At 47.3% G+C, this 26,058-nt stretch overlaps 1 pseudogene; it reads left to right on the plus strand.

The window, feature by feature from the left end:
* The first annotated feature begins 22,044 nt into the window (after nt 1–22,044).
* On the plus strand, nt 22,045–22,196 carry LOC139235226 (U1 spliceosomal RNA; annotated as a pseudogene).
* The last annotated feature ends 3,862 nt before the right edge of the window (nt 22,197–26,058 follow it).

The following is a 26,058-nucleotide window of genomic DNA, read 5'->3' on the forward strand; positions in this document are numbered from 1 at the left end:
ATGGAACTTTAGGAGTTGCAAACCCTCTGTCGCGGCGTTAACCCGGACGGGACGGTAAATTTTGCTCCAGGAAATGGCTGCGTCTCCAACCGCAAAATTCACCAGCTGGGCCCCGAGTGTGGGGCGGAGCGCTAAAGGAGGCGTTCCACACCTCTCCTAGGATGACGAGAACCAACACTGCCTCCAGTGCGCCAGCGCAGCCTTCGGCCACCTGAGGAAGAGAGTGTTCGAGGATCAGGCCCTCAAATTTGGCACCAAGCTCATGGTCTACAGTGCTGTAGTAATACCCGCCCTCCTGTATGGCTCAGAGACATGGACCATGTACAGAAGACACCTCAAGTCGCTGGAGAAATACCACCAACGATGTCTCCGCAAGATCCTGCAAATCCCCTGGGAGGACAGATGCACCAATGTTAGTGTCTTCGATCAGACCAACATCCCAGCTTCGAAGCACTGACCACACTCGAGCAGTTCCGTTGGGCAGGCCACATTGTCCACATGCCCGACACAAGACTTCCAAAGCAGATGCTCTACTCGGAACTCCTACACGGCAAGCAAGCCCGAGGTGGGCAGAGGAAACGTTACAAAGGCACCCTCAAAGCCTCCCTGATAAAGTGCAATATCCCCACTGACACCTGGGAATCCCTGGCCCAAGACCGCCCTAAGCGGAGGAAGAGCATCCTCCAGTCTCGTCGCCAACAGCATGCAGAAAACAAGCGCAGACAGCAGAAGGAGCGTGCGGCAAACCAGTTCCACCCACCCTTTCCCTCAACGACAATCTGTCCCACCCGTGACAGAGACTGTAATTCCCATATTGGGCTGTACAGTCACCTAAGAATTCACTTTTAGAGTGGAAGCAAGTCTTCCTCGATTTCGAGGCACTGCCTATAATGATAGGCTGGCTGAGAAAAAAAAATTGGGAAAAAACCACGAAAAACATTCCCAATGCTTCCCTCATGCCACCACAAAATAAATTGCAAAAATAAAAAAAAGCTGGTGTCGCAAACAGGGGTGTGGCACACTGGCTCGCCTCTCCCGGGCAGTAACTCCATCCCCCCCGAAACCGGCACCAAAAGTCCCAGCGGGGCGCTGGAATCTGGCCGCCCGCCCGGAAGTGCTTACCGCCGCCATTGTCGCCCCTCTGGGGAGCTAACAGGGGCGGCAGAAGCCCGAAAATCCAGCCCACGATTTCTCTGGACAATCGAGGGGCCAGCAATTAAATTCACAAGAAAAAAGTTACAGAAAGAATCCAATACCAACAGGGTTTAAAAAGGTGCTTCGGGAAGAAATATATTGCTGTAAGGAAGATTGGGGGGAAATGAAAAGTGTGTGACGGGTAGAAATCGGCATGTTCTTGGCATCACTGAAAGCGGAGGAAAGATTGAGACTATTGTGTAAAGACGGATGTGTGGGGCTGGGCGGAGGAGCAGAGTTATTGGAGATGGCAGAGGAAACTCAGTGATGGTGAAGGCCACATAGCAATAACCAGCAGCTTCTGTCACCTGCTAGCTCAAGGAGAACAAGTGGAGAGGAAGCAGTTTAGCTGAGTAAGGAGGCTTCAGGGAGTCGTAACCTACTAATCACGAGGGATTTCAGTTGCTCCGAGATAGATCGGAGAGAGAGAGACTACGATGGAAGCACAATCTCATACAGGCAATAAGTCACTTTTTCTTAGTGTTGTGTGTGAAGTAGAGCACTGGGGCAGGTGATGTGTTAGACTCAGTACACAGCAGCCCATCTGAAATGATCAGCAGCTAGAAAAGAGTGAGACACTTGGCTTCCAATGATCATTGTACAGTTAGAAGTTACAGCCTAGACCTTGCTGTGGGGCTTGTGCTTGGTAACTGAGTGACTAAAGCTGTTCTGCTTTCTGTTCAAAACCTGACAACATAAGAACATATGAAATAGGAGCAGGAGTCGGCCATTCGGCCCCTCGAGCCTGCTCCGCCATTCAATGAGATCATGGCTGACCTTCGACCTCAACTCCACTTTCCCACCCAATCCCCATATCCCTCGATTTCCTCAGAGTCCAAAGAACTACAGGCCAGTCAGCCTAATATTGGTGGTGGTGGTTTCGAGCTAATAATCCGGGACAAAATTAATTCACGCTTTGGAAAAATATGGGTTAATAAATGAAAGCCAGCATGGATTTGTTAAAGGCAAACCATGTTTGACTAACTTGTTTGTGTGCTTTAATGAAATAACGGAAAGGGTGGATGAGGGTAGTGCTGTTGATGTTGTGCATATGGACTTTCAAAAGACGGTTGATAAAGTACTTGTTGGCAAAATTGAAGCCCATGAGATAAAATAGGCTGTGGTTGTGTGAATAATTAGCTAAGGGGTAGAAAGGAGAGAGTGTAGTGAACGGTTGGTTTTCAGATTGGAGGGAAGTATACAGTGGTGTTCCCCAGGGTTGGTATTAGGACCTCTGCTCTTTTTGATATACATTAATGACCTGGAGTTGGGAGTTGGATATACAGGGCATAATTTCAATGTTTGTAGATGACACGAAATTCAGAAATGCAGTAAACAATGAGGCAGATTGTAACAGACTTCAGGAGGCCGTAGACAGACTGGCGAAATGGGCAGTCACATGGCAGATGAAATTTAATGCAGAGTAGTGTGAAGTAATTCATTTTGGTAAGAAGAATGAGGAGAGGCAATATATACTAAATGGTACAATTTTAAAGGGTGTGCAGGAACAGAGAGACCTGGGGGTGTACGAACACTAATCTTTGAAGATGGCAGGACAAGTTGAGAAGGTTGTTAAAAAGGCACATGGGATCCTTGGTTTTATAAATAGAGTCGTAGAGTACAAAAGCAAGGAGTTATGCTCACCAATTGGTTTTTAACCAATAAGGGAATTAAGGCTTATGGGGAGCGGGCGGGTAAGCGGAGCTGAGTCCACGGCCAGATCAGCCATGATCTTGTTGAATGGCGGAGCAGGCTCGAGGGGCTAGATGGCCTACTCCTGTTCCTAATTCTTATGTTCTTATGTTATGTAAACCTTTATCGAACACTATGTCGGCCTCAGCTGGAGTATTGTGTTTAATTCTGGGCGCCACAGGGGGTAAGTTAAACTCCCAAAAACAGGTGGGTTTACGTCGGGTATAGAAGGCAACATACTCCGGCAAAATTCCACGGGAGTTAGCGGAGATGAGAATGCATTAACATCGCTCTATGCTGGTAGCGCCCCGCGCCGCTGCGCCTCCGCCGATGACATCATCCCATGGTGGAAATTGGCCAGTGCCCTGTGAAGCCACTGCGGGAAAGGGGAGGTGCGTCGCGCGCCGCCATCTTTTATTCCTCCCCCCCCTCCCAATTACCGGTTGGGCCATTCGCTGCTACTTTCACGGTTTCCGGGCCGCGATCGTGCAGCTCGGCACTCCGTCTCAGTGCCGGGCCGCGGCCACGGAAACCTCCAGCCCTGGTGGCCCAGCGGAGGCCTTCAATGGGCCTGCAGAGCTCGCAGCTCCCTCCCCTTTAACAGAAGGGGAGGGGGCATTGAAACGCGTCAGCGTCAGCGCCCGGGTAGCGCTCCGATCCTGCCCCGAAAGGAAGTGGAGCACGTGACATTGCACACCACTTCCTGTGAGGTGCGGGGCGGGACTTCCGCGCTGGGTGCAGGATATCCTGCGTTGCCTCGGTTACCACCGCCAAACGGGGCCTAACCAAATTTCGAGCCCTCTGATTCAAGAGCCGGGGAGTGGAACTTGATTGGATAGCTCTTTCAAAGAGTTGGCACAGACAAGATGGGCCGAATGGCCTCCTTTGCTTCATGTATCATTCTCCGATTCTATGATTCAGATTGTGGGTCTTCTATCTCGCACAGTGAGCCAACGAATGAAAAGAGAACTGTACTCATTCCCTAAATCATCTGTGAACTGCAATGGGGAGCCATTAAGCATCTAAAATAGCATCAGGAAGGCAAAAAGAACTGATTACTTGACAAAATTGATCTAGAATTAATTCAGGAATGCCAGTTTTAAAGGCCAAGGGCTGTGACTAGAGACTCAGGGAGAGAAGGCAGATAATTTATGGACAACTTTGTAAATGTGCCTCGTGTATCAGGCAATACCAATCATAATCCGAGATGTGACAGATTCACAAAGTGCTGCTCAAAGACTAATGCCTTTGTTACCTCCAGACTTGACTATTCCAATTACAGTACAGAGGGACCTGAGGGTCCTTGTGCATGAAACACAAAAAGTTAGTATGCAGGTACAGCAAGTAGTCAGGAAGGCAAATGGAATGTTGGCCTTTATTTCAAGGGGGATAGAGTATAAAAGCAGAGAAGTTCTGCAACAACTGTAAGGGTATTGGTGAGGCCACACCTGGAGTACTGCGTACAGTTTTGGTCTCCATTTAAGGAAGGATATACTTGTATTGGCGGCAGTTCAGAGAAGGTTCACTAGGTTGATTCCGAAGATGAGGGGGTTGACTTATGAAGAAAGGTTGAGTAGGTTGGGCCTATACACATTGGAGTTTAGAAGAATGAGAGGTGATCTTATTGAAACATATAAGATAATGAGGGGGCTCGACAAGGTGGATGCAGAGAGGATATTTTCACTCATAGGGGAAACTAAAACTAGGGGACGTAGTCTTAGAATAAAGGGCCGCTCATTTAAAACTGAGATGATGAGAATTTCTTCTCTCAGAGGGTTGTAAATCTGGAATTCTCAGTTCCAGAGAGCTGTGGAGGCTGGGTCATTGAATATATTTAAGGCAAGAGAGACAGATTTTTTGAGCGATAAGGGAGTAAAGGGTTATGGGAAGCGGGCAGGGAAGTGGAGTTGAGGCCAGGATCAGATCAGCCATGATCTTATTGAATGATGGAGCAGGCTCGAGGGGCCAAATGGTCTATTCCTGCTCCTATTTAATATTCTTATGTTCTAACCCTCTCCAGGCCGGCCTCCCATTTTCCACTTCCATAAACTTAAGCTCATCCAAAACTTGGTTGCCTGTATCCTAACTCGCACCAAGTTCTGTTCACTCATCACCATTGTGCTCGCTGACCTACGTTGGCTCCGAGTCCAGCAATGCCTCGATATTAAAATCCTCATCATCAAATCCCTCCATGGACTCACCCCTCCCTATCTCTGTAATCTCCTCCAAACCTACAACCCCCTGGGAACTCTGCGTTCCTTTAATTCCGGCCTCTTGTGCATCGCCCACTTCCTTTGCCCCACCATTGCTGGTCCTGCCTTCAGCTGTCTAGGCCTTAAGCTCTGGAACCCTCTTTCCAAACATCTCCGCCTTACTCTCCTGCTTTAAGACGCTGGATGAAAGCTACCGCTTTGGCTCGGTGTTAGCTTTTGTATGATTACGCGCCTGCGTTATATAAATGCACATTGGAGTTGTTATTTTGGGCTTCTAGATTCCCAGCAGGCAGCCAGTGAATGGATGCAGCCAACGAACGCCTGTATTGCTTCTACAAAGGAGTTATTTAGACGTCAAACATCTGAAACAAAGCACAAGCACCAAGAGGCAGCACCATGCCGACCCAAGCTGACAATATTGATACACTGCCTACTACAGGAAGTACATTTAGTGGTAATAACAGGAGCCCCTGTGATGGCAATAGATGGTATTTGAAAAACTGATGCGCTGTAGCAACTCGCCAAGGCTTCTTCGGCAGCAGCTCCCAAATCTAAAACCTCTGCTGCCTAGAAGGACAAGGGCAGCAGGTGCATGGGAACACCACCGCCTGCAAGTTCCTCCTCCGAGTCACACACCATCCTGACTTGGAAATATATCGTCACTGGGTCAAAATCCTGGAACTCCCTCCCTAACAGCACTGTGGGAGCACCTTCGCCACACGGACTGCAGCGGTTCAAGAAGGTGGCTCATCACCGCCTTCTCAAGGGGCAATTAGGGATGGTCGGTAAATGCCAGCCTTGCCAGCGACGCCCACATCCTGTGAACGAATAATTTAAAAATGTATGAACGTGTAGGGCAAAAAAGAAAAACTTGGGGCCGAAATTGTCCCTTTTGTTGCACCTCATCAGTGCCTCCGGTAGAAATTACTGGGCCCCAGACATGTCCATTTGGGGTTCCTCCTGTCTTGCCATCTGTGCTCTGCTCCTGTGGGCACAGAGCTGCTCCATTGTTCGATCAAATGTCCACGCTCAGTACAATTTTTATCTGCCGCAGCTGGTGGCAATAACCTCTTTTTGAGCTGTACTGGCGACAGAGATGTCTGACCCCTATTGATTAAACTCCCCGTCTGGCCCGAGAAGCTCACCATGAATATTAGACCTGGGCCAACTCTGAGAGATCCAATGCTGAGCGGGAACAAAGCCAACTTCACAACATTTCCGCATACAACTTCCGGCAATGGAAAATCCGCCCTCGTGACATGCGGCCGGGTAAGGAATTCAAGAGTCACCTAACCCTTCAGACAAATTATTTTAGAAGGCAAAAGAATTAAAACAAAAAACAACGATGGTCTGAGCATTAGTTAGTAGGGACTGAAATGAGTAGTGGGAAAGGTAAGGGTAAAATAGAAACACCGATTGTCACTCATGTACAGCCAATGCTCAGGAAAGGAGATGTAATTGGGAATTATAGACCAGTTAGTCTAACATTGGTAGTGGGGAAAATGCCTGACAGCGTTTTATGGCACCCTATCAATGTTCATCTAAAAAGCATAGAGGCCATAAGAGGCAGTCAGCAGGGTTTTAGAAGCAATGGGGTCATGGCTCACTAACCTACTGGAATTCTTTGAAGACGAAACTACATAAATGGGCAAGGGATATCCTCTGGATACAATCTACTTGTGTTTTCAAAAGGGATTTGACAGACCTCTGCATTCAAGGTTCTTTAGGATGTGCGTGGCCATCTTGGCAAATTTGCTAGTTGGACCATAAGTTCAGCTCGGCCTATCAAAGCAATGGATTCTGGGTGGTTCACAGGGTCAGCACCTGTCCTTTCACCTCTGGAACTTCAATTCAGGGCCAGCCCAGACTGCTGGGGGAAACAAAGTTGCCTTTATTCACTGGCTATAAGGTTCCTCTTATTCCTCGGAGTTTGGGGCTGGTGGGGAGCAGTGGGAATGACACTTATGCAAAGCTCGTGTGCTAACTGCTGCTTACACTGGGTATGAAGTGGAGGAAGGTATTCCATTCCTCAATGTTGACGTGTTTTTTATTAATGAGCACAAACATTTGGCAGAAATAGAAATGATGTAGAAAGCAATGAGTAATCAAATGGGACACAGATAAAATGGAGTTAGGTCTAAGATTCTGAGTGGGCTTGACAAGGTAGATGTAGAGAGGATGTTTCCCCTCGTGGGGGAATCTAGAACTAGGTGGCATAGTTTCAGAATAAGGGGTCGCCCATTTAAAACAGAAATGAGGAGGAATTTCTTCTCTCAGAGGGTCGTGAATCTGTAGAATTCTCTGCCCCAGAGAGCTGTGGAGGCTGGGTCATTGAATATATTTAAGGTAGAGATAGACAGATTCTTGAATGATATGGGAGTCAAGGGTTATGGGGAGCGGGCAAGGAAGTAGAGTTGATGCTAGGATCAGATCAGCCATGATCTTGTTGAATGACAGAGCAGGCTCGAGGGATCAAATGGCCGACTCCTGCTCCTATTTTTTATGTTCTTATGTCTCAGTGGCACGTTAACTGCAAAGTAGGTTGTGTCATAATAATATCACGTCTGAAAATGACAAGAAACTATGAGACGAAAGCAAAATACTGTGGCTGCAGGAAACCTGAAATAAAAACAGAAAAGGCTGGAAATACTCAGCGGGCCAGGCAGCATCTGTGGCGAGAGAAACAGGGCTAATGTTTCAGGCCGATGACCATTTGTCAGGTCCTAATTATGAGCCCATGTTAGATTGGTGAGGCCCAAAGGAACTTGGACAGCTTCCATCATCATAGTCAGTCCCTCGAAACGAGGATGACTTGCATCCACACTAAAAAGGGATGAGTTCACAGGTGTTTCAATGAAGGACCTAATATTCCAGGTCTTGAACTACATGTTGAAGGGTGGAAGATGCCTGTGCTTGGATTTTTTTAACGTGTGGTGGACGTTGCACACCAGCCACCACACGGGCTTGACAGAGCTAGGTCTTGGTCCAGTGGCAAGGATTAACCAGGACGACTGGAGACCAGCTCCGCTGCACGGACCTAGCGCGCACACATATCGCAGTGTGGGCTGGCCCGTGCTGCCCCTGGGCCCTCGCCTCTTCTGGGCCCCGAACTCACGCCTCTCCTGGGCCCCAGTCACTTCCAGCTACAAACTCTTGCCGCTCCTTCGCCCCTCCTGCTGTGCCTGCCCGCACTGCAATCAGCGACCGGGCTTCACAGCCGTCGCCCTCCTGCAGCAGCACGCGCTGCTCCCTGCAGTGGTATGCCACCGCACGCTGCTCCCTCTAATTGTCCCGGCCTGCTGATGGTCTTGCAGGCCGGGACCACACCGATCTCCGGGCCGGGCCGTCGCACGCTGCTCCCTCTAATGTAGCCTTTCAATCACAGTAAATCCTCTTCAATTCACTAACATGGCCTTTTGATGGAGGTGCATTTGGACAGCTAAGGAAGGTTTGACTATAGATAAAATTATGAGGGGTTTTCAATAGAGTTCATACGAAGAAACTGTTTCCAATGGCAGGCGGGATTAGGAAGGATATATTGGCCTTGGAGGGAGTGCAGCGTAGTTTTACTGGATTGATAAGTGGATGGTAAGGGTTAAATTACAAGGAGAGATTACACAAACTAGGGTTGTATCTCCTGGAATTTAGAAGGTTAGTAGGTGATTTGATCGAAGTTTTCAGGATATTAAGGGGAACTGATAGGGCTCGATAGAGAGAAACTATTTCTGCTGGTTGGGGACTCTAGGATTAGGGGACACAGTCTAAACATTAGAGCCAGACTTTTCAGGAGTGAAATTAGGAAACACTTCTACAGGCAAAGGGTGGTAGAAGTTTGGAACTCTCTTCCGCAAACAGCAGTTGATGCTAGGTCAATTATTAATTTTGAATCGGAGATTGCTAGATTTTTGTTAACCACAGGCATTCAGGGATCTGGGTCAAAGGCAGGTATATGGAGTTAGGTCGCAGATCAGTCATGTTCTCATTGAATGGCGGAACAGGCTCGATGGGCTGAATGGCCTACTCCCGTTCCTATAAGGGTCAGTAATCAAAGGACAGAGATTTAAGGTAAAAATCCACGGTGGAAATTAGGAGTATTATTTTTTACGCAGCAAGTTGTTATGATCTGGAAGGGTGGTGGAAGCAGATTCAATAGACACTTTCAAAAAGCAATATTTTTGAAAAGGAGGGCTACGAGAAAGAGTGAGACAGTGGAACTAATTGGATCGCTCTTTCAAAGAGCCTGCACAGGCACGATGGGCCGAATGGCCTCCTTCTATGCCATATGACTCTCTCATTCTATGATTCTAAAATATAGATAAATATAAAGGTATGCATATTGGAACATGAAATAGGTAGCCATGGAAGGTCACAACATGCAAATGCCCATTCAGCCCATCACATCTTTTTGCTGGAGCAATCTAAAACTAATCCCATTGCGGCAAAATTCTCCCATAGTCCTGTATCAATCCAAAAACTAACCCTAATGCCCTGCACTTTCCCTATAGCCCAAATCTTCCTCATGTTTTTATCCACTTTTCCTTTAAAAGATGCAATGGTCTCTGTCACCATTTCCTACCTGTGGCAATGTATTTCATGCCCCAACAATCCTCTGCATAAAGAAATGTCACTTAACCACTTTCCTCACACGCTTAATGATCAGTTTAAAGCGATGACGCCTCGTGCTGACTCTCCTGCCACAGGAACAGTCGTTCCCTTTTCACTCCATTGAAATGTTTCATTATTTGAATCGTGTCAGTGTCAGCTGTGGCTCAGTGGGCAGCACTCTCGCCTCTGTATCAGAAGGTTGCGAGTTCAAGTCCCACTCCAGAGACTTTTGAGCACAAAAATCTAGGCCAACACTCCGAGGGGGTGCTGTCTTTCGGATGAGACATTAAACTGACAGCTCTTTCAGGTGGATGTAAAAGATCCCATGGTATTATTTTGAAGAAGAGCAGGGGAGTTCTCCCAGGTATCCTGGTCAATATTTATACCTCAATCAACATAACAAAAATAGATTTTCTGGTCATTATCACATGGCTATTTGTGAGATCTTGTTATGTGCAAATTGGTTGCTGTGTTTCCTACATTGCAACAGTAACTACACCAAAAGTACTTCATTGGCTGTAAAGTGCTTTAGGATGTCCAGTGGTCATGAAAGGTGCTATATAAATGCAAGTCTTTCTTTTTCCTTTTGCTTTTACACACTGGTTCAGTCCTATTGCAGATTGGCCCATTGGACTGTAGAAGTGAGCTAAAGCCATTCCCACTGCAATGCATCCTGCCTCCAAAGTTCAGTCTATGACAATGCAAGGCTGAGCATCCTTGAGGGTTGATGTCGTGCAAGGGACCAAGTTGGGGATGGTGCATTGGGGCTCGGCTGAGTGCACAGATAAGTGCGTGTCTATTCGTGTGAAGGGAGCATGTACTAGGAGGTGAATGTCTCCTCCATAAAAGCCTGGTTTAACAAAGATGTTTCTGCACCAACATCGTGAGGTCAGTGTCCTGATCTGGCGTTGCTGGCATGTGGACCTCCTCCTTCTTTGAAGCATTGTGCCAAGAGGCCAATTGTTTATTCTATCGGCGCTATAGTTACCTGAGGGACATCGTTGGGTCTACGCTCCTCTGCTGTTGAAGCCTGTCACAAGCCGAGGCTCCAGAAGATAGCCTTGGTCTCTCCGGGACCAGCCTGACGATCTGCCTTTAACTTCTATTAACCCAGGCCCAGCGTCCCAGTATTAAAGAGTCCCGGCTGCTGCTTGGGGGATTCCCAGTCGCCTGCATGATCCTGTGCTACTGGTGACTGACCCCATGAACACTGATCATCATAGGCAGTCCCCCAGAATCGAGGAAGACTTGCTTCCACTCTAAAAATGAATTTTTAAGTGGCTGAACAGTCCAATACGAGAATTAGAGTCTCCGTCACAGGTGGGACAGACAATCGTTGCGTGAAAGGGTGGGTGGGACTGGTTTGCCGCACGCTCCTTCCGCTGCCTGCGCTTGATTTCTGCATGCTCTCGGCGACGAGACTCGAGGTGCTCAGCGCCCTCCCGGATGCTCTTCCTCCACTTAGGGCGGTCTTTGGCCAGGGACTCGCAGGTGTCAGTGGGGATATTGTATTTTTATCAAGGAGGCTTTGAGAGTGCCCTTGTAACGTTTCCTCTGCCCACCTGGGGCTCACTTGCCGTGGAGGAGTTCCGAGTAGAACGCTTGCTTGTGTCAGGCATGCGGACAATGTGGCCCGCCCAGCGGAGCTGATCGAGTGTGGTCAGTGCTTCAGTGCTGGTGATGTTGGCAGTGGACACTGATGTGCAGTTGATGAATGGCGCGGTGCTGTGTTGGGGGCTTTGGTGGCCACCTTGTGTCATCCAAAACCGTTTGGGGAATCCTTCAAGGCGGGAAACGCACCCAACATTTTATTCTGTCGTTGGTTTTCCAAGCAAAATGAAAGGTGCGTATCCTCGCCAAGCTCAGCTTTGGTGGTCTGCGGAATGGACGTGCTGCAGATGGTTCTTGTGGGAGTTTGGATTGAGCCGTCAGCGTAGAACCTGAGGGTGGAAGTGACCTTAGTGACCTCTGGCAGCACCGTACCTAGGCCAGCTTGCAGCAGGCGGCACAACACCACTTCCCTGCTGAACCTTACACGCAAAGTGTGTTCTCTTTCGACAGTTCCAGCTAGTGTCGGTCCCTTAGGGTGTGATCTGGGTCAGACTGTCTCCATTGCAAAGAAAGAAAGACTTGCATTTATATAGCACCTTTCACAACCACCAGACGTTTCAAAGCACTTTACAGCCAATGAAGTATTTTTTGGAGTGCAGGCAATTTTGTAATGTGGGAAATGTGGCAGCCAATTTGCACACAGCAAGCTCCCACAAACAGCAATGTGATAATCACCAGATAATCTGTTTTTGTTATGTTGATTGAGGGATAAATATTGAGCAGGATATCAGGGCAAACGCACTTGCTCTTCTTTGAAATAGTGCCATGGGATCTTTTCCGTCCACCTAAGAAAGCAGACAGGGCCTCAGTTTAACATCTCATCTGAAAGACAGCACCTCTGACAGTGCAACACTCCCTCAGCACTGCACTGGAGTGTCAGCCTAGATTTTTGTGCTCAAGTCTCTGGAGTGGGACTTGAACCCATAACCTTCTGACTCAGTGGCAAGGATGCTGCTCACTGAGCCACAGCTGACACTGCAATAAAGCTCCCGTCTCCATAGCAACATAACTACAGGAAGAGTCCATTCAGCCTCTCAAGCCTCTTCTGCCATTCAGTTAGATCATGGCTGACCTGTGTCTTAACCCCATCTGCCCGCTATCATTCATCTACTTCTCCTATCGCAAAAAGAACTGTGAAGACCAGACCCATTTTCACAAATTTGATTGAAGCGATCAAAATTTGAGCTGTCCAACTTTAACAAAAAGCTTCCCGAAGTGTCAGTGGGCATTATTGGGGGAGTTAAGGACACATGGTTAAAAATTAAGAAATTAGGAGTAATTAGCGTAGTATGTTAATGAAGATTGCACACACATCGTGGACTAGCACTTTACACTGGACTAAAATAAAGTTTGGCTAGAATATCTCAGGGTTTGTGATTGTTGACAAAATGGTACATCATGCCATCTCCTGCCACTCACATGGTAAAATCCTACCAGGGGGACTGACCTAACCAAGCAGAATAACTCTCAACATAATGTAACAGAGAAAGCTGTCCATGTGCTCAGGTGCATTCATTCCATCAAACAAATAAAGACTTGCATTTATATAGCACCTTTCAATAAATCTCAGATGTCCCAAAGCGCTTTACAGCCAATGAAGTACTTTTTGAAGTGAAGTTGCCATTTGCAATGTAGGAAAGGTGACAGCCAATTTGCACACAGCAAGATCCCACAAGCAGCCATGTGATAATGACCAGATTATCTGTTTCTTTAGCAATGTTGGTTGAGAGGTGAATATTGGGCAGGACACCAGGGAGAACTCTCCCTACTCTGCTTTGAAACAGTACCATGGGATCTTTCACATCCACATGAGAGGGCAGACAGGGCCCTTGGTTTAAAGTCTCGTCCGCAAGGTAGCACCTCCGACAGTGCGGCACTGCCTCAGAACTGCACTGGAAGTGTCAGCCTTGATTTTGCAGTCAAGTCTCTGGAGTGGGTCTTGAACCCACAATCTTTGAGATTCAGAGGTGGGAGTGCTGCCCAGTGAGCCACGGGTGACACCAACGTGGGCATGGCATTCGTAAAGGAGGATGTATATTGGCTGCCTATTGAGTGCTGTGTTCATCGGAAGATGACAGCGCCTGTTTTCTGTGTACACCTGGGCATTGTACCTATTAAGAAAGGTGTATATTTGGCATGTATTTGCAGATCTGTACTCACCATGTGACAACTGTGGTTGAGGTGACTGGAATAGTCACCGATGGTGAATGTTGCAAGCTGGTCACGCGTGTTCAAAAATTAGTTTATTGGGTTTTTTTTGTTCCTTGTGAGGGGTGAAAGAATTATTAATCTTTTGTTTCTGTTTCAGTCTCTAGGAGACAGTGCAGTGAGAAATGAACAGAGCAACTAATCCTTTCATACGGTAAATTATAATCTGTATCAGATGGCCTGAAGTGAAATGTAGGAGCTGAGGGAGGTCCCTAAATCTCAGGCTAATCCCTTCAAATCCTGTCTCCCTGGAGCTGACTGTCAGCAGGCATTCAGCGAGCGAGAGCGAGAGAGAGAGAGCCACTGAGAACAGCCAGGTCCGAGGCTTCAGCAGTAAACTACCCCGTGATACCAGTTCGCACAAAGGCCACTGCAGGTTCGCTTGGTGTTTTAGCTCATTTATCCCACATAACAGAAAAGAAAACATGAATGGAAACAGAAACACACACACACGCACACACACACACGAAGAGAGAGAGACACACGCATACACACAGGGCTGGATTTTCGGATTTGATGATTTCGGGGCGGTAATGGCGGTGGGACGGTAAAGTTTGCGCCCGGGAACAGTTTACGCCTCAGTCAGCAAAATTGGGCAGCGAGGTCCTGAGTGTTGGGCTGAGCGCTAAGGAAGGTGTTACATACCTCTCTCGGGGCGCCAGGATGAGAAACTCCCGAGCTTCAGAGCCGGGCCGGGAGCGATTCGAGAGATGCCTGGGGGAAAAAAAAACATGAAACCCCTCCCCCCCACAAAAACATTCCCAATACATAGCCCACGCCACCACAACACAAATTTCAAAAGAAATTTAAAGGACAAACAATCACACTTGGGACGGCATGACTTACCTCTCGGCAGTCGGTATAGGTTGGACCGCCCGATTTCCCAGGCGGCCATTGCGGGGGCGCGCTGCGGGGCGGACGGGTCGGGCGGGAGTCCGAAACTACGGTGGAGAGGCAACCAGGGGCGTTCAACACCGGCGCAGCTCTTCCAGGCGGTGTTACTCCGCTCCGCCGCAAAACTGGCCACGAAACTCCCCGCGGGACGCTGGAGGCTTACCGCCCGGCCAGAACACCTCACCAAAGCCATTGCCGCCACTCGCGGGGTGAAAAACGGAGCACAAAGCACCGGATAATCTGCCCTAAAGAATGCATGGTCACTAGGAAGGTCTCACGCTTCCCGAAAACCACAACATCTGTTTCTTAAACAATCCATTGTGCTTGCCGCAGCATCTCGATCCTGACAGCCCAAATTCCAGCTCTGCATTATTCGCTGCGTAAAGAAATCTCGAACTGAATTTCCCAGCGGGCCACTGAGCCCTGGCGGTGCGTTGGGACGGGATCTCCCTCCGCCGGTGGGACCCCGCTTTGATCTGCACCCGGTACTGGCATTAACAGAAATGTCCAAGGCCCGCACCTGCAGCGGGTGTTAGCCCATTCCACCCGCAGACAAGGGGCCGAACATCCGTTCGATGTCTCCGTCACCTGTGGCTCAGTGGGCTGCACTCTCACCTCTGAGACAGCAGGTTGTGAGTTCAAGTCCCACTCCAGGAACTTCAGCACATAAATCCAGGCTAGCACTCCAGTGCAGTACTGTGGGAGTGCTGCATTGTCGGAGGTGCCGTCTTTCGGATGAGACGTTAAACCGAGGCCCCGTCTGCCCTCTCAGGAGGACGGAAAAGATCCCATGGCACTATTTCGAAGAAGAGCAGGGGAGTTCTCCCTGGTGTCTTAGTGCCAATATTTATCCCTCAATCAACATAACAAAAACAGATTATTTGGTCATTATCACGTTGCTGTTTGTGGGAGCTTGCTGTTACCCACATTACAACAATGATTACACTCCAAAAGTACTTCATTGGCTGTAAAATGCTTTGAGATGTCTGGTGGTCGTGAAAGGCGCTATATAAATGCAAGCCTATTCTTTCACCAAATTAGTTGCCCCCGAAATCAGCCGGCACCAGGTCAGATGCATTTAGGAAAACTTGGTCTCAGTGCGGCCTAACCGGCAGGTTCGTAAAGCTGGAGGCTACCACCAAAAGGACATTCCACATTGAAACCTCGGCCAACCCTCGACTACCCACCTTCCGATCGCTACATCAAACCCTCCTCCTGATCAACCCGCCCCACCCTGTTCCTCCCGATCACCTTCCTCTTGCAAGACAGCGGCCTGAAATTCAAATGGTCTTTTCCGCTGAACTTCCTGGGGATGCAACTCGCCGGTCAGATGTAAGGCCCAATACCAGGAGAGCCTTGGGCTCACAGGCTTCAACCAGCACACCCAGTTACTGGGTCAATGTGTGTCGCCCATCCTGTGTGCACTGCATTTGTCGGCATTCAAAGTTCATCTGACCCCTCTCCCCCGACTACAATCCTTATTCCCACCTGTCCATCACATTACTGCCCCTCATCGCCCTCCTCCCTGCATTACCACTCCCTCCTCAGGAAGAGCATGAGAGAAACAGGAACCACAAGGGTCATTCAACTGCTTTTTAATCTCAGACTATTATCTTCGGAGATAATCTAATCACAAAGCTGCTTGTTAACAAATTTGATATTTGTTTAAGGTTGAGCTGGAAGTCTCTGTGGAGTGGGTTATTGATTGGTGTGAGGGTGGGCTCCAGCTCATACATATTTCTCAGTAAAGCACCATTCCATCTTCTACTTATGCAACATCTTTAACGTCACCAAATATTATTACTGATTGGAATATCAGAAGTAGCACATGCCTAATTTCACATGAGGCAGAGTACATTCTCATTGGCAGCACAGACTCACTAGCTGTTGGTGGCTAGGTGATAGATAGTGAGACCCCAACTCCTTGTCTGATGGATAATGACCTGGAGGTGTGGTGGCATGAGGTAGGATTCGACAGCATTATCCCCACCTCTCAATTCCTACTATATCTGCATGTTTCTTGTAGTTCATTGAATATATTCAAGAGGGAGTTAGATATGGCCCTTACGGCTAAAGGGATCGAGGGGTATGGAGAGAAAGCAGGAAAGGGGTACTGAGGTGAATGATTAGCCATGATCTTATTGAATGGTGGTGCAGGCTCGAAGGGCCGAATGGCCTACTCCTACACCTATTTTCTATGTTTCTATGTTTAAGGAATCAGTGGTTGCTAGTTTGCTGAAAGAATATTGCTGTCATTTGCCTTGCCCACAGGCACCACATATCTGATCTCCCCTCGCCCAGAAAGTCACAGACAGAGCACTCCCATATTTTTGATAGGTGCTGCTAGGAGTTCCGGCTCATAAAATATCCTTGAGGATTAAAAAAAAGACAACCTAATTTTAACTTAACTCGTCCGGTGGGAATGCGATCGGATTGGCCGACCGTTTTGGCCCCCGCCCGGACCGACTGGTTTCAAAATCCTCCATGACCTCGCCCCCTCCCTATCTCCGTAACCTCCTCCAGCCCCACAAACCCACAAGATCTCTGCGCTCCTCCAATTCTGGCCTCTTGCGCATCCCCAATTTTCATCACCAGTGCCTTCAGCTGCCTGGGGCCTAAGCTCTGGAATGTAAACCTTTCCGCCTCTCTACCTCTCTTCCTCCTTAAAGACGCTCCTTAAAACCTAACTCTTTGACCAAGCTTCTGCCGTAATTTCTTCTTAGGTGGCTCGGTGTCAAATGTTGTTTGATAAGGTTCCTGTGAACGCCCCTGGGAAAGTTTACTACATTAAAGCAGGTTGTTATTGTTTAATGTAAAGCACCAGGAGGGCAAGGTGAGTATGGCCCTCTGGTCCGTTGGCAGTGTGCCATCAGTCCATACTGCGCCCACAGGAGGGTTGATCATGTGGGCACTCATGTATCGCACTGCCTTTCAGAGGTAGCTTTCTGTGCTTAATTATTGGGCCCCATCCCATGCCCCCACACCCCCCCACTGTGGCCAAACCTACAACATAACAACAGCTTAAATGAGAGGCAATTTCAGAGGTTCTGCTATGGATTTTGCAACCTGACTTGATTGGTGCAATGAGTCAGGATGCTGCAGTCCAATCTGAGTAGTGTATCGGGGTTAGTATATTTTAGTCTAGAATGACTAAAGTATAAAGAAAGAAAGACTTGCATTTATCATCATCATCATAGGCAGTCCCTCGAAATCGAGGAAGACTTGTTTCCACTCTAAAAGTGAGTTCTCAGGTTGGCTGAACAGTCCAATACGGGAATGACAGTCTCTGTCACAGGTGGGACAGACAGTGGTTGAAGGAAAGGGTGGGTGGGGAGCCTCATTTGTCGCACTCTCCTTCCACTGTCTGCGCTTGCTTTCTGCATGCTCTCGATGACGAGACTCGAGGTGCTCAGCGCCCTCCCGGATGCTCGTCCTACATTTTGGGCAGTCTTGGGCCAGGGATTCCCAGGTGCCGGTGGGGATGTTGCACTTTATCAAGAAGGCTTTGAGGGTGTCCTTGAAGTGTTTCCTCTGCCCAGAAAGTCACAGACAGAGCACTCCCATATTTTTGATAGGTGCTGCTAGGAGTTCAGGCTCACCTGGGGCTCGCTTGCCGTGTAGGAGTTCCGAGTAGAGTGCTTGCTTTGGGAGTCTCTTGTTGGGCATGCGGGACGATGTGGCCTGTCCAATGGAGCTTATCGAGCGTGGTCAATGCTTCGATGCTGGGGATGTTGGCCTGAGTGAGAACATTGATGTTGGTGCATCTATCCTGCCAATGGCTTTGCAGGCTCATGCGGAGGCAGCGCTGGTGGTACTTCACCAGCATTTTGTGGTGTCTGCTGCATATAGTTCACAGCTCTGAGCCATATAGGAGGGCGGGTATCACAAATGCCCTGTAGCCCATAAGCTTGGTGCCGGATTTGAGGTCCTGGTATTCAAACACTCTTTCTCAGGCGACCGAAGGATAAATATTGGCCCCAGGACAGCGGCGATAACTCCCCTGATCTTCTTTGAAATAGCGCTATGGGATCTTTCACGTCCACCTGAGAGGGCAGATGGGACCTCGGTTTAATGCCTCAATCCGACAGACAGCAATTATGACAGGGTGCAGCGCTCCCTCAGCACTGCACTGCTGTGTCAGCCTAGATTTATGTGCTCAAGTCCCTGGTGTATTATGAAATAAGTAGCTGCAGGCCAGTCTGTGCTCTGGCCCAGGTTTGATGGCAGTGCGAACATTATAGCAGTTCCAAAATGATCTGAATCTTGAATTTCAAAGTACCCAGTTTACAAGAGAAGGTGTGCATGTTGCTGCTATTAGCCCCTCACTGCGAGATAGACACTGAAACCATTAGCATCAAGCCTGGAACAATTAGCAGAACATGTTTACTGAGCGAGAGGCCAACAAACAAAAGCCCTTCCTGCTGCCTGCCCCTCCTACCTGTGCTCACAGTGAAAGGTGAACCACTCCGGGTGGCTCTGAAATAGGGTCTATTTGGAGAGGCGTGTCAGCAAGTCAGGCAATAGCCTGCATGTAAACACTGTTACTGACATTAAATTAATGACTTCCTAGAACATTGCTGTTGATGGGTGAATTGCAGTGCTGTTATATACTGCCTTCATTTGTGATTGGACAAACAGTGGGCTGAGACTGATGGGAAGACCTATTAATGTACTCATTCAGCTCAACTAAACATATCTCACTTTCTGTGTAAGCGAAAAGTATAACCTGCTCATCAAGTCAACTAAATCGTGCAAATATTCTGTACAAAATGTTCCCACTTTCCTTTCTACTTTCCTCCCGTTCAATGGGTACATTCCATGGCTACAGTCCATGGGTACAGTCCATTGGTATAGTCCATGGGTATAGTCCATTGGTACAGTCCATGGGTACAGTCCATTGGTACAGTCTATTGGTAAAGTCCATTGGTCAGTCCATGGGTACAGTCAATGGGTAAAGTTCATGGGTACAGTCCATGGGTACAGTCCATTGGTACAGTCCATGGGTACAGTACATTGGTACAGTCCATTGGTACAGTCCATGGGTACAGTACATTGGTAAAGTCCATTGGTACAGTCCATGGGTACAGTCCATTGGTACAGTCCATGGGTACAGTCCATGGGTACAGTCCATTGGTACAGTCCATGGGTACAGCCCATGGGTACAGTCCATGGGTACAGTCTGTTGGTACAGTTCATGGGTAATGTTAATCGGTACAGTCCATGGGTACAGTCCATTGGTACAGTCCATTGGCACTGTCCATTGGTACAGTCCCTGGGTACTGTCCATTGGTACAGTTCATTGGTACAGCCCATGGGTACCATCCATTGGTACAGTCCATGGGTACAGTCCATTGATACAGTCCATTGGTACTGTCCATTGGTACAGTCCATGGATACATTGCATTGGAACAGTCCATGGGTACAGTTCATTGGTACAGTCCATTGGTACTGTCCATTGTACAGTCCATTGGTACAGTCCATGGGTACAGCCCATTGATACAGTCCATTGGTACAGTCCATGGGTACAGTCCATTGGTACAGTCCATGGATACATTGCATTGGTACAGTGCATTGGTACAGTCCATTGGTACAATCCATGGATATAGTCCATGGATATAGTCCATGGATATAGCCAATGAGTACAATCCATTGGTACAGTCCATTGGTACAGTCCATGGGTACAGTCCATTGGTACAGTCCATGGATACATTGCATTGTTACAGTGCATTGGTACAGTCCATTGGTACAAAACATGGGCATAGTCTATTGGTACAGTCCATTGGTACAATCCATGGGTACAGTCTGTGGGTACAGTCCATTGACACAGTCTCTTGGTACAGTCCATTGGTACAGTCCGTGGGTACAGTCTGTGGGTACAGTCCATTGGTACAGTCCATTGGTACATTCCATTGGTACAGTTCATGGGTACAGTCCATGGGTACAAATCATAGATACAGCTGCACAGATGCAATCCATGGGTAGTGTTGCCTGGGTAGAGTTCATGTGTACAGTTCCATTTGTACATTTCATTGGTGCCACCATGGGCCTCTCATTCAAGTTGTTAATCTTCAGGCCTGAAGCCTGTTCCTGAAGGGGAAATTTTGGCAGGTTTTGTTAGTCGAACCTTGTTCGATTGGGGTGTAGGACTCAGAACTGTCCCTAGAGTGTTATGGCCCAGCCTCTGACCCATGCCCTCTGATCCACGCCCCTGTCCAACGAGGGCTGGAAATTTCCCCTCGAGACTCAGCAACTCAAAGCTGACAGAATTCAAATAGGACCAACCATCAAATACAAAATGTCAGCACAAATAAGATTAAATTGCCTGGGTTTGAAAGCCTGGTTGCCAGGGCCCAACCATTGCATGGGGCTGTTGGTTCCTGGTTTGGGGGCCCTTGCACTAGCCTTTCTGTTCACAATGAATACTGGCGCTCCTGTGACGCACATACATCCTCCAATTTTGCACCCAAATGGCTTTGATGACAAAGTTGCCCTCGGCTGTTTGTTTCAACAGCACCGCGATCTCACTAATGCAAACTGCAAGGTGCAGCCTAAAGGGGAGATGGAATAAACCACCTTCTGCTCCAAGCTTCACATGCCAATGACTCCCCACCCCCCGTCAACCCCCTGGAAAAGATGGCATCATCCCTGCCCAGCTTACTCACCCTCACTCTGTGGCCATTGTCAACCAGACAATTGTGTGCAAGCCTGAGAGACCAAGGTGAATCTCCAAGGCCCATTGTGCAGGACTGCACCAGACAGATAGACAGCAAGTCATTGGCTGATCCCCTGCGATTTATTGAGCTGATCTCCAGGGGATGGGGAGCTGGGGTCAGGTGGGGGAATTGGTTTGCTACTGACTGGGCCACCAGGGTATAATTCCGTTTGACCTTGATGACCTTTAATTTGAGCGTGCTCACCTGGGTCATTTAAATTAGTTGAGCTTGGAATCACAGCTGGGTTGAGAGATTGCATGTTAAGGGGTGAGATGGGGGTAAGAAAATCCCCTCTGTATATCATATCCCTCACTCGCTACTATAACACGCAGTTATGGTTCCCTCAACAGTAACAGTGTTGTCCATGGCTCGGTTGGGAGCAATCTCTCATCTCTCAGTCAGAAGATTTTGGGTTCAAGTTCCACTCCAGAGAATGGGCAAAATAATCTAGGCTGCGCTCCACCGGACGTCTCAAAGCGCTTTACAGCCAATGAAGTACTTTTGAAGTGTAGTCATTGTTGTAATGTGGGAAATGCGGCAACCAACTTGCACACAGCAAGCTCCCACAAACAGCAATGTGATAATGACCAGATAATTTGTTATTGTTATGTTGATCAAGGGACATTTGTCAACCCAGTAAGTTTTTATGACAATTCAATCGATTTATAGTCGTTTTTACTGATACCAGCTTTTTATTCCCTGATTTATTTCAAACTGAATTCAAATTCTCAAACTTCCATGGTGCGATTAGAACTGTGCTGTCGGAGCTCCCATCTTTCGGATGAGCCGTTAAGCTCTAAGGTGGATATAAAGGGTCCCATGGCACTATTTCAAAGAAGAGCAGGAGAGTTCTCCCCAGTGCCCTGGCCAATATTTATTCCCCAACCAACATCACTAAAGCAGATTATCTGGTCATTATCACATTGCTGTGGGAGTAACCATGATTAACAAGGTGGTTCTCCCAGGATGAGGTTAGCCCATTGCACTTCGGGTGTGCTGACGCCTTCGATGTTCCCAAATACGGGATACTTGACTGTAAAATTTGTGGGACTTTGCTGTGTGCAAATTGATTGCTTCATTACAACAGTGACTGCACTTCTAAAGTACTTTGTTTTCTCTGTTTCCCAGATGATTCCGCCATTCACATCCCATCTAGACTCATCTTTTGTTTCTTAACTTGTGGCCATTACCATCTCATTTTTGCCCATTATCCCTGTTGCCTCTCTAATCTCTCCTGCCTTCCATCCTATCACAGACCTTCCCTTTTGTTCTATCCTCCCCTCCCCCTTTCCCTGCCCCCTGCACTTCCTTAACAACCGGTTACATCTCGAACTTTTCCAGTTCTGACGAAGGGTCATCGACCCTGAAACATTAACTCTGTTTCTCTCTCCACAGATGCTACCTGACCCGCTGAGATTCCCAGCATTTTCTGCTTTTATTTCAGATTCCAGCATCCGCAGTATTTTGCTCTTGTACTTCATTGGCTATAAAGCGCTTTGGGACAACCTGAGGTTGTGAAAGGTGCTATATAAATGCCAGTTTTTCCTTTTTTTTAGATAAATCATTTTAAATATCCTGTCTATGATATAGCCATGACTATAATGCTGTGCTCTGATGTAACACACTGATATTACTCTTTTTGGGTAGGCTCTCAGAGTTTTGGCTCAGCTTTAAATTAGAATAATAGTCAAGCTTGTGGTAATCCTTTTCTACTGAAAAATTGATTTATTATCCAAGTACAACCAGATCAGAGAATGTGTAATTACCAAAAAAAAAGATTTAATTCTCTTTGTAACAGCTTTTTTTCCCCAGGAAACAATGTCCTTCTCTGCTCACTTGAAGGCACAGACTCAGGAGGGGGACGATTCCATGGGTCCTAGCTTGCACAAAGGATGGTGGTTCATGTTTATATTCATCTTCAGCTCTGTGGCAAGGCCAGCGTTTATTGCCCATCCCTTGTTGCCCTGAGAAGGTGGTGTTGGGCCTTCGTCTTAAACCACTGGTCGTGGTTTGATGCAACTGAGTGTCTTCAGAGGGCCCACTTCAGAGGGCCGCTAAGAGTCAGTCACATTAGTGTGGGACTGGAGCCTCACAATAGGCCCGGACTAGGTAAGGATGGCAGGTAACCTTCGCTAAAGAAAAAAAAGAAAGATTTGCATTTATATAGCGCCTTTCATGACCACCGGATGTCTCAAAGTGAATTACAGCCAATGAAGTACTTTTGGAGTGCAGTCACTGTTATAATGTGGGAAACACAGCAGCCAATTTGCAAACAGAAAGCTCCCACATACAACACTGTGATAATTACCAGATAATCTGTTTTTGTTATGTTGATTAAGGGACATTATCCAACCTAGTGAAATTTTTACAACAATTCAATAAATTTATAGTCGTTTTTACTGATACCAGCTTTTTATTCCCAGATTTATTTTAAACTGCATTCAAATTCTCAAACTTTCATGCTGGGATTCAAACTCATGTTCTCCCATTTATTAGTACAGATCTCTAGATTACTAGTCTAGTAACATTGCCACTACACCACTGTACCAGCATATGCAAGCTTTAACCAGCGGAGCCAATGTTTTCTGATCAGTGTTATTTTAACGCTGGCCTGAGGAGGCTGAAAATAAATGGGTTGATGGTAGTGTGAAAATAACAGTGAATATGCAATCTTGACTGTGTCAGCCGTGGCTCAGTGGGTTGAGCACTTGCCACTGAGTCAGAAGGTTGTGGGTTCAAGTCCCACTCCAGGGACTTAAACACTGTGCTCCAGTACAGTGCTGAGCGAGTGCTGCACTGTCAGAGGTGTTGTCTTTCAGATGAGATGTTAAACCGAGGCCCTATCTGCTCTCTCAGGAGAATGGAAAAGATTCCATGGCATTATTTCAAAGGAGAGAGGGGAGTTCTCCCTGGTGTCCTGGCCAATATTTATCAATCAACATAACAAAAACAGATTATCTGGTCATTGTCACATTGCTGATTGTGGGAGCTTGCTGTGTGCAAATTGGCTGCCGCGTTTCCCACATTAAAACAGTGACTACACTTGAAAAAGTACTTAATTGGCTGCAAAGCGCTTTGAGACATCCGGTTGTTGTGAAAGGTGCTATATAAATGCAAAACTTTCTTTCTGGACTGGATTTTTTTGTGTGAGCAGAGGCTATTTTATCACAGTGGCCTTTATTGCCACATCTGATCCTATCTCATCTGGCCTCTACACCTTCAGCCTCTCAGGTAGGTAAAACCCTGACCTTTGCGCTCTTTGACTTAAGGCCACTCAGGCCATTATAGCCACTCTACCACAACCCTGATTAAGATCTGTCCTGGGTATCAAACCTAGCACAACCTCACCTGAATAATTTATACTGTACTGGATAGACTCTTTAGCCACTCATTGACTGGGAGAATTTTACTGCATCATCCAATATGTATGTGACCGAGCGTGTACAATAGCTATGTGCTTGTTACCTAATGGGCAATTTATCTGTGTGTTTTGTAAGAGCACATAGGAACATAGCAACAGGAGGTGGCCATTGAGCCCCTCGAGCCTGTTCCACCATTCAATGAGATTATGAATGATTTATATTAACGATTTAGACTTTGGAATCAAAAACACAATTTCTAAATTTGCGCATGACACCAAAATGGGGAGGACATTCAATACTGAGGAGGACTGCAAAAAGTTACAGGACGACATTAATAAACTGCAGATTGGGCAAATAATTGGCAAATGAAGTTCAACACAGATAAATGTGAGGTATTACATTTTGGTAGGAAGAATAGGGAGGCCACTTATTACCTGGAGGGTGCAAGTCGAGGTGGGATAGAGGAACAAAGGGATCTCGGAGTACAAATACACAAATCACTAAAGGTTGCAAGGCCATAAAAAGCAAACCAAGCACTAAGGTTTATTGAACAATAGGGAAGTTATGCTAAATCTGTATCGAGCCTCGGTTAGACCACACTTAGAGCACTGCATACCGTTCTGGTCACCATATTATAAACAGGATATACAGGCACTGGAGACGTTGCAGAGAAGATTTACAAGGATGACACCAGAAATGTGAGGGTGTACGTATCAGGAAAGGATGAACAGGCTGGGTCTCTTTTCTCTTGAAAAAAGAAGGCTGAGGGGTGACCTAATAGGGGTCTTTAAAATTATGAAAGGTGGATACAGAGAGAATGTTTCCATTTGTGGGGAAGTGCGTAACTAGAGGCCATCAATATAAGATTGTCATCAAGAAATCCAATAGGGAATTCAGAAGAAATTTCTTATAATAAGGGGCTGCCCATTTAAAACTGAGATAAGGAGAAATTTCTTCTCTCAGAGGGTTGCAAATCTGTGGAATTCTCCGCCCCACAGGGCTGTAGAGGCTGGGTCATTGAATATATTTAAGGCGGAGAGGGACAGATTTTTGAGCGATGAGGGAATAAAGGGTTATGGGGAGCGGACAGGGAAGTGGAGCTGAGTCCATGATCAGATCAGCCATGATCTTATTAAATGGCGGAGCAGGTTCGAGGGGCCAGGTGGCCTACTCCTGCTCCTATTTCTTAAGTTCTTTACCCAGGGAGTGGTGAGAATGTGGAACTCGCTGCCACAGGGAGTAGTTGAAGCGAATAGTATGCATTTAAGTATAAATGTATGAGGGGGAATGGAATAGAGGGTTATGCTGACAGATTTAGATGAGGAAAGACGGGAGGAGGCTCGAGTGGAGCATAAACGCCGACATGGACTGGTTGGGCCAAATGGCCTGTTTCTGTACCGTATATCCTATGTAATCCCGAGTATGTAAGCTACGGTGCAAGTTAGAACAAAATGAATGGGTTCACACACCTTGTGAGAGCCAATCCGATTGGGCACGACATGCCCAAGAATGCTGGGAGGAGACGTTATCTCACTAAGGACTTTTTAAAGAGCTCCCTCCGTCAGA

This window comes from Pristiophorus japonicus, chromosome 22, assembly GCF_044704955.1.
Source record: "Pristiophorus japonicus isolate sPriJap1 chromosome 22, sPriJap1.hap1, whole genome shotgun sequence".
Taxonomy (NCBI): domain Eukaryota; kingdom Metazoa; phylum Chordata; class Chondrichthyes; family Pristiophoridae; genus Pristiophorus; species Pristiophorus japonicus.